General features: G+C 52.9%; 1 protein-coding gene across 2 annotated transcripts in view; it reads left to right on the top strand.

The window, feature by feature from the left end:
* Window positions 1-6,588: 6,588 nt before the first annotated feature.
* The window catches only part of CDON (cell adhesion associated, oncogene regulated), a 55,962-nt gene continuing 49,497 nt past the window's right edge, over window positions 6,589-13,053 (top strand). The window contains exon 1 of one of the 2 annotated variants that reach the window (XM_033081855.1): window positions 6,589-6,703. The gene's annotated coding sequence lies outside the window, so the exon portion shown is untranslated. Of the gene's footprint in view, window positions 6,704-7,733; window positions 7,770-13,053 lie in introns of those variants that run through there. The other variant, XM_033081856.1, reaches the window with a different exon arrangement.

Below are 13,053 nucleotides of genomic sequence, written 5' to 3' on the forward strand. Positions count from 1 at the left end.
CCCTGATCCCTTTGCTCTGTGCTGTCTACACCCCATAGGGGCAATCCCTCCTATGCTAAAGTCCTGCTCATGACATTCCAGAGCAGCCCCTCCCAAAATTTTCCCCATCCCAGCACTCATCACTTCCCCTCCAGCCTTTTCTAGGGGCAGGGGGACAGGGGTGTAGGGTTTGGGATGGACTCCATGGGGCTGATCCATCTTCAGACAGTGCTGGGGAGACCCAGCAGCGATGCTCTCTCCTGGAAAAATGCCCTGGGAAGGGCTGCAGGGTGCAGAGAGGTTTGCGGGATGCAGGGATGCAGCACACAGGGATGTGGGCAATGCCCAGGGATGCAGCACACAGGGATGCTGGCAATGCCCAGGGATGTTTATGAGATGCAGGGTTGCTGGCAATGCCCAGGGATGTTGCAGCACCCAGGGCTGTTTGCAGCAGTGTGCAGGGATGCTGGCAGCACAGGGGAATGTTCAGGGTGTGTGGCATGTTAGCATCACAGTGCACAGGGATATTTGTGCCACACTGAGATAATTGCAGCACGGCGGGGATGCACGAGGCCACTTCACAGGAACACCTGCACCAGATTTTCAGGCCTTCCATGCCTCAGTTTCCCCGTGCTGAGAGCCAGGGCTGTTGGTCTCTCGGGGCTCAGCCCCAGGGGATGCTGCAGCGTGGGGAGACCTGGCCGTGCCGGGGCCGCCTGGCTGTCGGCTCCGCGCTTGGCCAGCGGCCAGGGCGGCGCTGGGGGCCCGCTGCTCGCCAGATGCGATAAGGAAAGGTTTGGCCGAGGCTGGAAAAAAAAAAGAGAGAAAAAGAAGAGGGGTTAGGGGGAGAGGGAAAATAAAAAAAGCAAAAGCAAAGCAAATTCCTTGGCAAATCAAAGCAAAATGCTTGCACACGGCCTTGCATCCAGCCATCCGTCTTGATAAGGGGCTCTGGGGAGGAGGAGGAGAAGGAGGAGGAGGAGGAGGCAAGCTGACAGTGGGAACATGACAGCAATCCTGCTTCATGGCAAAAAACCTGTCAGACTTCCCACTGCCAGGGGAGGAGGGGCCCAGACCCCGTGTGCCTCAGTTTCCCCACTGCATGCATGCACTGAGGTGTGGCAAAGGGGTTAAAGCTGCCTAGGAGGGGTTAAACAGGGCAATTTTCTGCCGGGTTTTATCCAAAACATATGTTTTCACCACTATTCGAGTTATCTGGGATATTTCCTGCGTGTTTGCTCCTATGGCAACCGGCCCAGCATGAAAGACCTATTTACTGGGCCCGGGCATAAGGAGCAGCCATATGGTGTCAATTTTGAAGGAGCTCCATCCCCTCCGCCCGTCTCTGCTTCTCCCTCCACCATGCTCTTGGCCCCTCAGGAAGTGTCCACCCCGAGCCTGGTCCAGCTGTGGTTGGGAATGGGCACCATGAGCAAGGTGAGGTGGTAGGATGGGTTTTGGGGAGCTCAGAAAAGTTAGAAGTGGCCTGAGATCCTGTGGGATCCTTCAGGAGACAGGGATGGAGAGAAGGGACCTGCAGCACCCACCTGAGATCCTTCAGGATGGAGTGAAGGGACCTGCAGCACCCACCTGAGATCCTGCATGAGACAGGGATGGACACAAGAGAGCCACAAAGCTGATCTGGGATCCGCCAGGAAGAGAAGAATGGAAACCACATCCCTGGAAAACTGAGGTCCATCCAGAGAGAAGGCTGAGGACAAACTGCCTGAATTGTGGGCTTGAGTCTGTCCAGGAGACCAGGCTGGACACAACCTCCAGCAAGGTTCATTCCAGCTGGGCCTGGGGCAGGCAGGTGCCAGAGAAATCATGGGACACAGAACCTTTCACCACCCTCAGAACCCTCTACGGGGAATTTCTGGTGCCAAAGCAGCTCCATGGAGTTAAATGACCAAAATATGGGAAAATGAGGCAAAACCACCCTCTGGTTGGTTGGTGGGGGGGCAGGAAATTGCAGTAAAAAAAGTATTTACTAATAATTCCAATTTTTCTTTTGTTGCCACTGGGTGTTTGCTGCAGGGGAAATGATAAAGCTGGGCAGGACCAGGCACAGCATGGGACAGGGGATTTTGGGAATGATTCACTCCCAAAGCCTCCCACAGAGGGGAGGAAAAAAAAAAGGCGCCAAAATAGATTAGTTGAGGCTTTTTTAAGAAAAAGAGGTTTTACAGAAGTGACCCTTCCCACCAACCTCACCAATTTTCTTTTTAATAAGGAATAGAAAGCCTTTCAGCCAATAAAAACCTTTGCTATGAAAATGTGTGTTTGGGTCAAAAAGCCACTTTTCACAGGGGGAAAAATAAACCAACAAACCCCCCTGACCAATGCATGAAATGATAGGCTGGCAAAGCTAGCAGAGAGATACAGCTTCTTTAGAGACAATGTCTCTCTCTTCTCTTTCTATTCTCTTTCTCTTCCTCATCTCTTTCTCTTTCTCTTCCTCATCTCTTTCTCTTTTCTTTCTCTTCCTCATCTCTTTCTCATCTCTTTCTCTTCTCTTTCTCATCTCTTTCTCTTCTTTCTCTTCCTCATCTCTTTCTCTTCTCTCTTCTCTTTCTCATCTCTTTCTCTTCTCTTCTCCCAGTCCTCCTCATCCTTTAGTCCTTCTCCTCCTCTTCTTCCCTTCCCCTCTCCTGTTGTCTCATCTTATCTCCTATGGCATCATGATAATTTTGTCTCTTCTCATCTCCTCATCTCCATCTTCTCTTCCCAAGTGATCTGTGATTTCATGTGTGCTCTATTCCAACACCCCTCCAGCCTTTGTGTCCTGTTCCTGATCCATCCCCTTAGGGTGGAAATCCTGAGATTTCCCCTCACACACATTGCCTGCCACACTGCAGGGCACTTCAGCAGCTGATGCCACCTGCACTGCCAAGGTTGGGGGACACCAGGCTGGCACCTGCTGTCCCCTTCCCAAAAAGGGGAACCACAAACCTTCCCTTGATGGAGATCATTGGATGTCAAAGGGCATTGGGGTGTTCGGCTGGCCCTGTGGTGAGGCACTGGGACAAGGGACATGGGAATGGGACAAGGCATCTGCTGGGATCTGGGCTAGGGTGATGTGGACAGGGACAGATGACGGGGATTGGGATGAGTGATCTGATGGGAACAGGGTGGGATGCTGGGACCTGGACAAGGCACTTGCTGGGGGCAGGAGAATTGGAACTGGAAGGAGATACCTGCCAGGGACAGAATGGTGAGAACCAAGACAAGGAAGCTGCTGAGGATGTGGAAGTGGGAACTGAGATGAGGTCCTGCCAGGGACAGAAGCAAGGTGACCACAACAGCAGAGCCCAGCATGGGGCGACAGCAGCCAGACCACGGCGATGGTGAGCATGTGCCAGGCTCAGCCCCCATACCCTGGCCATGAGCTCTGCACCCAAACACACAGCAGCGGAGGCGAGCTCGGGGGGCTCCACCTGCCTCTCCCCAAAGCCGCTGCGGAGCCGCTCGGCTCCCGCGGGGCCGGGAGCGCCGAGGGCCGGAGCGCGGGGAGCTGCGGGCTCAGAGCCGGGGCCTCACTCCCACGAGCGGATGAAAGGCTCCCTGTCCAAGCGGCATTAGACGCGCTGCGAAGGCTCATTCCCGATCGGTCACGCTCCGAGGCGCAGCTGCAAAACCCCCTCCGGGAGCCCGGGATGCTCCGGGGGCTTTGTTCGGAGCAGCCCCGCTTCCCGGGGAACCGTGACAAGACGATGGGATTACGGGGCAGGAGAAATGAAATAAAATAAAACCCAACCTCGCTGGGACCACGCTGGCTGGGCGGAAAAACAAAGGGGAGCCTCAAATTCCCTGCCAGGAATGATGGCCCCACCTGGGCGGGGGGAAGGGGCACGGAGAGGGCTTGAGGATCCCCAAGGAGGGAGGGTGGATTTTTGGGGGTGTCCCCCTCATCTCTGCTCCCAAATCCCGGCAAGGAAAAGGAGGAAAAACTTGCAAGGAAGCAAACCTTATGAGGAGGAGAAACCTTGCGTGGAGGAAAACTTTGCGAGGAAGGAAGATTCACAGGGAGGAAAACTTGCAAGGAGGTAAAGCCTCGAAAGGAAGGAAACCTCCTCGCAAGGGGGAAAACTTTACATGGAGAATAAACTTTGGGTGGGGAAAAATATCGCAAAGAAGGAAAATCTCGCAAGGAAATAAAGCCTTGCAGCGAGGAAACCCTTAGGCAAGGAAGGAGACCTTGCAAGGAAGAAAACACTTGAAGGAGGAAATCATCTAAGGAAAAACTTCTAAGGTAGGAAAATCCTTGCATGGAGGAAAATTTCACAAGAAGGAAAACCTTGCAAGAAGGAAATCTTGCAAGAAGGAAAACCTTGCAGGAGAAAAACCTCCCGAGGAAGGAAACCTCGCAGGTTTGGAGGAAGTTTGGAGCAGGTTGAAGGGAGAAGTTCTGCACCTTCCTTCTGGGAGCAGCCCGATCCCTCCTGGCACAGGGCCCGGCACGGTTTGGCTGAAGTTAATTGGGTTAGTGAGCGGCTAAAGGGCGTAGCTTGTCCGGGCGCCTGCTCTCTAATGAGCATCTCATTAGAATCTATGCAAAATAGCAGGGAGCATGGAGACATGCTAATTAAAGTGATTGCTGTTCGCTAATTAAGCAGCAATTCTCCTGCCCAAGAGGGTATTCTCATGCAAATGCGCTCAAGGACGGGAAAACATCGCCCCAAAAATTGTACAGGGAGAAATCGCAATTTGGCACCATCCCTGCTCTGCAAAACACCTTCATTATGATCCTCATTTTGAGTATTTTTATCCAAAACAAAACCAGACTTGGCCGTCTCTTCTGTGCTGAATCAATCCTGAAGCCCTCATCTTTTCCAGGGGCTGCCATAAATCAAGTCATTTAACTGCTAAGCTGTGCCAACCCCGATTTTGTTTTATTTTGGGGTGTTTTCTTCAGATTACGGGATTTTTTTATCTGATGAGGATTTTTCTACTCTTCATTTTCTTTCTCTTTTTTCCCCCTTTCACACTTCTGGAAATAATGACGTCCTACAGGAAACCTCCTGAGGGATAAAATTAGGGCTGGTAAACACAGGGTAGTGCAGCATTTTGGTCTCACAGGTTTGTCCGAAAACCATGAGATTTTATTTCAAGTCTAGTTTTTCAGGGGGATTTTAGACTTATTTTTTCTTTATTCTTAAACATAGCAACTGTGTTTCTTTGCAGTCTTCTCCATGTGGTACTGAAGCCTTTCTAGGCAAAACCCTCCTTGGGATAAATCCCTCTCCAGCCACCAATTGTGGATGCGATCAAAATACAGCAAATTCCAAAAAAACAAGGCATGCTGGGCATATCTCAGGTGTATTTTGGAAGGCGCCAGTGATTTGGGCACAGTATGAGCCCTTGCTAAAGCCCCTTTTTGCTATTTTTAGCCCGAGTTCAGGGTTCTTGGAGGTGTCATCTGGAGAAAGATGATGCATGGAGCATGTGTGGCGTGTGGGGGTATTTCCAAATCCTTTGGAAAAAGCAAGAGCCACTCCCTCACTCCAGCGACACTCGGAACACACAACAGCTCGCCCTAGAGTCGGAGCCGTGGGCTCTCGGTGGGAATGAGCGGGCCGGGCACGGGATGAGCTCTGCAGAGGGGGAGGCCGCACAGGTGACCCGCGGGGCGGTGTTGGGATGGGGCACGGGGTGCCCGGCAGTGCGGGTGACTGTCACACAGGTGTGGCAGGTGGCGAGGGCGCACGGGCGCGCAGGTGTGCGGCTGTGGCTGCACAAGCGCCCGGTCCCGGGGCAGCACCGGCCAGCGGCTGCTCGGTGCCTGGTCACCCGCACACGGGGACAGCGCGGCTGGTGCCGGTCCCTGCCTTCGCAGTCCGGGGGTGCCTAGGTGCACCTGCTGCTCGGGGCTACGGTCCCGGCTCACACGGATGCCGGGTCCCGGCGGTTCGGGACCGCAGTCCCGTGGGTCCCAGCTCACACGGATGCCGGGTCCCGGCGGTTCGGTACCGCGGTCCTGCGTGTCCCAGTTCACACGGATGCCGGGTTCCGGCGGTTTGGGACCGCAGTCCTGCGTGTCCCGGCTCACACGGACACCCGGTCCCGGCGGCTCGGTACCGGGGTCCCGCATGTCCCGGTTCACATGGATGCTGGGTCCCGGCGGTCCGGTACCGCGGTCCCGCGTGTCCCAGCTCACACGGATGCCGGGTCCCGGCGGTTCGGTACCGCAGTCCCGCCTATCCCGGCTCACAGGAATGCCCGGTCCCGGCGGTTCGGTACTGCAGTCTCGGCTCACAGGAATGCCCGGTCCCGGCGGTTCGGTACCGCGCGCTCTCGGCCGCGCTGTGCCCGGCAGCACCGGGACCCCGCGCGCACGTGCATCCCCTCCACCCTCCCGCTCCCTTAAAGGGCCCGCAGCGCCCCGCCCGCCGCCCACTCGGGCCGCGCTCACCGCCGCCCGCTCCCTCCCCTCCTCGGGCGGTGGGTCCGCCCGCGGGGCACTGTGCTCCCCCGCCCTGCCGGCGTTGGTTCGCTCCGCGGGGCGGGGCGGGGCGGCGGCGCCTCCCCCGACACGGGGCGCCGGTGGGAGCGGGGCGGGGAGCGCAGCGCTGGGGGGGAGATAAGCGGCGCCGAGCGGCCGGGCGGCGCTGGATGGAGGCTCCCGCCCGCCGGGACGCCCGCCCCAGCCTGGAATGTCCTGGCGAGCCGCCGCCGAGCGGCACCGGCACCAGGACCGGGACCAGGGAGGGGGCGCGGCGCAGAGGTAACGCGCGCGCGCTTCCCGCCGCCGGCGCGGCGCTGAGGGGGGCGCGGGCGGGCGCGCGCCGGGAGGGGCGAGCGCGGCTCCTCCGTGAGGGGAGCGCGGGCCGGGCGCAGGTGGCCGCTCCTGTCACCGCGGCTGCCCCCGAGCCGTCGGGCTCCGCTCGGTGCGCGGGGCTGAGCCGGTGCAGCGCGCTGCCGGGAGCGGGACGAGCCCTGCCCGGCTCTGATTTATGGTCTCGTTTCGCAGGGAACGCGCCTCCGCTCCGCTCTATTTGTCATTTAAACGCTGCTCTGCTTGAAGGAGGTGCCGTAGGGGATGGGTTCGGGGTCGCGTCCAGCCACTTAACCGCCTTAAAATGGTTAATCTCGATGGTTTTAACCTGTAAGGTCACTTTTCTCTGCAATTAGAGCGGTGGAAAGTCAGTCCCTGAGGCAGGAGGTGGTGTGTGATGCCTGAGGTCTCTGGCTGTAAAGCATCCTGACATCTTATCTCTCTTATTATTATTTTTATTGCATTAAGCTGCCTACCTTCTTAAAGCCACGCGATTTTTGAATTTTAAATTACTTTCCCTTGCTTTGTCTGTCTCTTTGCCAAAAACAAATATAAATTATATAGTTCCTGACTTCAAATGGAAGAACTTTCCAGTCGTCTATCCCATGTTTCCAATACTGATGTTTTTTAAACCAAAAGGGACGTGTTTTTCAGCAGTGACACACCGTCGGGCAGAAAACAGGCAATGTTTATTTTGCCCCTGCCTCGTAACTGGGTAAAGGGTTGGTGAAAGGGTAAATGTGATGGCTTTATGTCGCTTTTTTTTTCTTTTTAATTATTATTTTACTGCTTTTTCGCTGCCTCTGGGAAGGAGTAGTCGCGCCGAGCCCGCGGCTGTAAAGCTGTCAGCTCTGAAGGGTGTTTACTCAGTGAGCTCTATCTTTCACACATGCACCAGAAATACAATTTACCCACCCAAACACCAGCGCGGTCACCGGGGTTACCGGCAGCGTGGAAGCTTTGCCTCTCGGGGGTTTTATCCTCCGTGGCCCGGCGTTTTCCTTGAACAAAGCAGGTAATCCTGGGGTGCTGTGTGGAGCCCGTTTGCTTTTCTCCTCATCTCCCAGGACCCGGGTGTTTTGACAGTTGCGATTTATGGCATGTACGTAGCTGCTTTAAGGAGAAAAAGTGCTTTTGTGGGAGCGGTTGCTGTGGGCGATGGCCAGGTCCTTCTATATTCCAAAAAATTCGCAGTGAACGTTTCCCAGAACAATTTCTTCGAACTTGATATTATTTGTCTTAGTTACAGCCGGTATGCTTTTGTTCCACCAAATTAAAATAGGTGTCGAGAGCGTGAGTCAAACACATTGAAACCAATCCCTGCTTTTTTGAAGCAGCTGCAAGCCTATCTTGTGTGGAGGACTTGGTAATGGAGTGATTAAAAAGGAATAAATATTTTTGACCTGTATTTCACTTTCCATAAGAATTGGGATACCTCTGACTGGCTTGGTTTGCATCCCAGAAAATCCTCAGGATTGTGGGGAGCCCCCTGACTGTTGCTCAAAGCTGTTGTGGGATCCACTGAGTTACCTATCATGTTAAAAGGGTTTTTTTTTTCCTTCCTCGAGGGGTAGGAAGTGAGATGGGAACTGCTGCGGTGTGGAGGGATTAGTAACTCAGCCGAGGATGAGCACGGTGGCTTTGTCGCCTGGATTAATGTGATTTACACCCTTAAGCTGCTCCGAGTGCTCGTAAACTGCCGAGCAAGGTGAAGTGTGGGCAGGCAAGCTCGGGTACAGTAGCTTGAGGAGTTGGTTTTTGCCATCCTTCGTGCAGTCTTGGTGATTTTTTCATCCTTTTTCTCTGGTGGGACACCAACTCTGTGTTCTTTGCCACCAAACCACGGGAGAGTGGCAGTGGGGATTGGGGCAGCCCCCCTGTGTGCCCCCTCTGCTGGATCACTGCTGCTGCTCTGGTGCTAAAAGTTTTGGGTTTTACCCCAAAACTGAGGAGGGGGGAGGAAAAAAAGCCTTGCAAGGAGAGGCCTGACTGTGCAGGGCAAGTCCCACCAGTGCTTTCATTATCTCAAGGTGTGCTGTAAGCCCATAAATGAGGCTCCTGCTTACTTTGGCTTGCTGGTGTGCCAGAGGAATAAGGCAGCTGTGCTCCGACTTCAGGTGATGTCACTTGAGGATTTTAACTGTCAGAGCTTAAAAATACCCTGGCTTGTTTAAAGACTGCTTCTGCAGATGTGGAAATGGGGAAGCAAAGCAGTGGATTGTGAGTGCACAGCCACGTCAGGGTTCAGCATCTCATAAATCCCCCTCTGCCTGTCCCACAGCAGACCTGCTCTGCCTAACGAGGCCTCAGGTGTGCTGTGACCAGGGCATTAATTGATGGGTGCTCAAGATGAGGCACTGCCATGAATTGCAAGACCAGTAAAGTCTCAGTGCCAAAAAGCTAACTGGGAAGCATGTGATGGTTAAATGATTTTGGGAATAAATGAATAAACAGTGAGCAGCACCTTCTCCCATACGGTTGTTGGTGTGACTGGGTGTATACAGGACCAACTGCTGTGATTTCAGGTTGTTTGCAGGGCTGGGTGTGAGGAGCTGTGGGTCAGGGGCTGATCTCTGAGTGTTTGTATGTACACATAGAATGAGTTATATTGAAAAGGTTCCCTGCAGGTCATGTGAGCTGTTTCTAGTTCTGTGTGTAAAAAGGCATTGAACTTCACCTGGCTTTCCCATATCACCCACCAAACCCACTCTTCACACCTTCTCCAAGATCTTTGTGTCATCCTCTTTTTCTTTTAGCATCTGGTTGAAAACCTCCTGCTCTGCATCTTTCTTGTTCCTGTGTCCACAGATGTGACTCTTGAGGGGTTTCATTGCAGTGCTGAGGTCTTGGCACACAGTCCTATGCAAAATGGCATGGAAGTGTGGTGAGCCTGATGGTGAGCTTCCTCTAGGTTTTGAAGCCTTTGGTTTAGTACCAGAAGCCCTGAGACTGAGCAGGTCTTCACCCACAAACCTGCTGGGATTGGGTGTCTCAGGTAATGTTTTCTATGGAATTGCTTTAATTCACAACTCAGGAACCTGCTGAGCATCTTTTGTTAGGCAGCATCTCATTTGTATAAATTAATTGATACTGTAAACTTGCCCTTTGTGTGTAGAGTCAGGTTTTTGTCTCCTGCCTTGCTTATGAGCTGCTGACTAGTGAGTGGCTCCCTTGAGCTGAATCCTGCCCCTTCCTCCTCACTGCAGTGGTTTGCTGTTAGTTCTCTGGATTTTGGTGTTTCAGTGGGCTGGGGAGCTTCAGAGCCAGGTGCTATCTGCAGCTGGGGTGAGACTGAGCTAAAAACCTTGTTTCAAGCGGAACTGGTCAAATTTCCTCCTTAAATGGGAGTTTGCAGCTTGCCTTGCAATCTTGTCTCTTAAAGCTGGTACGTGGGCACTGAACTGTGTTCTCTGTCCACTGTTTTTGCTGTTTTGACCTATTTTGCTAATTTTGACCTATTTTGTTGTTTGGGCTGATGCTTGGTCAGTTCTCTAGGTGTTTTCCCTTTCCTTCTCACTTTCTGTTCTCCTGTAGACCTCCTTGAGCAAACTCTGCTATTGTTTATCCCCTTATCCTGCATCATTTGCTCTGGGATGGTGCTTGTCTTTGGCAAAGTCAGCAAAAACCTCTTTGCTGTATTACTTTGGCTGGTGGGAGGTCTCCAACTATGCTGGCCCAAGAATTTCTAGACTAGATAGTTTCCTCTGTGTGTGTGTGTGTGTGTATACATATGTTCCCTTTTTTCAGTTGGGTGTTCTTCCAGTAATTTCCTTGGTAGATGGCTCAGTGCAGCTTCCAGGACTGACTATGTCAGAGTTTTCCACTAAACGTTCTCCAGCTCACTTGTCCCTTTCTGGTGGGAAGGAAGATTCTCCTGTGACAGCATTCACTTTAGGGGAAATGCTTGTTCAGCCCAGTGAGGGATTGAACCTTGTACATCCAGACCACCTGCCATTTCCATTAAACCCATACTCATTCTTTCTGTGTGAGAAATATCTGCTGTCTTTCAACAGGAGGGAAAACAATCACGTAAGGTGGGTTGTTTTCCCGTTTTCCATACCTATGAGATGTCTTGGAGCTCTTCTAGCCAGGTGGGACTATTTTTTTTTTCTTTTTCCCCCCTTTTTTTCCCCCTCCCCAGCTCCTTGGGCGCAGTTTCACGTTACAGCTCCATCTGAGGACTCGCTGCTGCAGGAGGTGGCAGGTACATTCCTGCCTCTTCCCCGCTGCGGGAATCCAGCGCTGGAGCAGCCGCAGGGGAGTGACTCCAGCTAACCCTTCAAAAAAAAAAAAAGTACCCAAGGCCCAAACTTTCCTGGATCTTGCCCTGCAGTTAGAGTTGCTAAATCTTCCACTTGGATGACTGGGAAGGCCCTGGGGAGCTGGAGGGGCTGGTGGGGGGATGGCCCCTTTTGGCAGCCCTGGCTTTTAAATTGGCTTTGCCGTCTCCTGATGCTGTGTGCTCAGCCTGCTGCTGAGCCAAGGGTGGGTGCCTTGCAGAGAAGGAGGGGTTCTGGCCAGCTCCCTGCATCTCCTGCCTCTGGAAATGCCCAGTTGAACCAGTCCAGCTCACAGAAACAGCACGGGGAAAAGGAAAAAATAATTCCCTAAAACTCCGAGTGAGCAAGACCAGCTTGGCTGGGATATTGCCATCAGCTTGGCAGCAGGAGGGAGCTGGGGCAGGGGAGCTGAGTGTGCCAGAGAAGGAGACCATCCCTTTGGCAGAGGCTGAGCTGAGAGGTGAAACCACACCTTTGGCCTCACCTGTCTCTCTGATCACGTCTTTGATTTATACCCTGGCTTCTGCTGTTTAGTTTTCCCCGCAGACTCCAACCATTGAATCTGATAATGAACCAAGTGGTTGAGTCTCATTTGTTTAATTCAAAGAGAAGTTTAGTGCTTCCTGCTTCACAGTGTATGGAGGCTCTGCCTCACAGCCCGTGGTTTTCTTTGCAGTGAATCTATAAAATGCCAGGACTAAAAGGCTCAAGCTATGAGCAGCTCATCATTGAAAGAGTCTTGCTAAAGAGGCTGAGCACTACAAATTTACATTTTTGGAGGGGTTTGAGGGTGTTTTGTCTCTGTAAAGGTGTTTGAGGGTTGTGTTGCCTGTGAAGTATTCCCTGCCAGCTCACCTTCTGTGTGCTGATGAGCCCTGGGCACTGTGGGCTGCCAGCTCCAGCCAGAGGGGAGCCCCCCTTAATCTTAGGTGACAAACAGACAGATCCTGAATGTGTCTGTAATATCTGTGGTGTCTGCTGAAGCACCAAAGTACAGACATGCTGGAGATGTCCATCCTCCTGGAACTGCTGTTATATTCTGTGTGGGCACCTTGTGTCTGAGTGCAGCCTGCTCTAGCTGGAGATGCTCCTGCAGGGGGGTGGCACCAGGGGGGTTTGTTTCTCGCTCCCCAGTGAGTAAAATAAACCATTTATCTGGGTAAAAGGCTTCACTCTAAAGAACCTTGCAAGAAATGAATCTTTTTTCCATACCAGTTTGGAAGGTAAGGACCCAGGTGACTGTTCTTCTCCTGGGGAACAACAGCAAGGGAAGGGGACAGTTCATATGGCCCCTTCTGAAACAGACAGTGATTGTTTGGAGTTGAAATCCCCTGCTTGCTTCCAGATCAATCCCCTTGAAGTTACTGTAGACAGGTGGTATGTTTTCAGTTTTTAATTTCTTTTTTTTCTTTTTTTTTTCCTTGCTTGTTGTTAGTTGAGAGCTGATAGACCGGCCCAAATAAGGCCATGAGAAAGGCTGGCCATTTCCAGGAGGATCCACAGACAGTCAGTGCATGACTTGTTGCCTTTATCTCTGAGATCAGGAGATTCCTTTGCAGTGATGGATTAATCCACCCTTGAGTGAATAATATAACTGAGAACAAGTAGGAGCCAGCGCTCCAAACAGATGATTTGTTCAGTACGTGTGTGCCTCCCCTCCCCTCCCCCTCTGAGAAGTGTCTTTCTTCACCGTTTCATTCAGCCTGTTGAAACCTCACAGCAACCTGTGTCTGCAGAGGGCCAGGATGGGGCTGTGCCAAAGGGCTCTGCTCCCAGGTGCAGGAGGAGATAAACCAGGATGGAGAGAAGGTGCCTGTGGGCTGCTGGGGCTGTGATGTCACCTGTCTGCTCTGGCCATGACATCACCTGTCTGCACGTTCTCCTGGCTGTAGGTGAGAGTGTTGATGCTGGCACCTGCCTGGGGTGAGCCTGCACAGCTCCAGCCCCTCCTGTACCCCAACATGAGGCAGCAGGCTCTGTGTCCAGAATCGTGTAAAGGAGCTGGAATATTCTGGGGTT

This window comes from Catharus ustulatus, chromosome 28, assembly GCF_009819885.2.
Source record: "Catharus ustulatus isolate bCatUst1 chromosome 28, bCatUst1.pri.v2, whole genome shotgun sequence".
Taxonomy (NCBI): domain Eukaryota; kingdom Metazoa; phylum Chordata; class Aves; order Passeriformes; family Turdidae; genus Catharus; species Catharus ustulatus.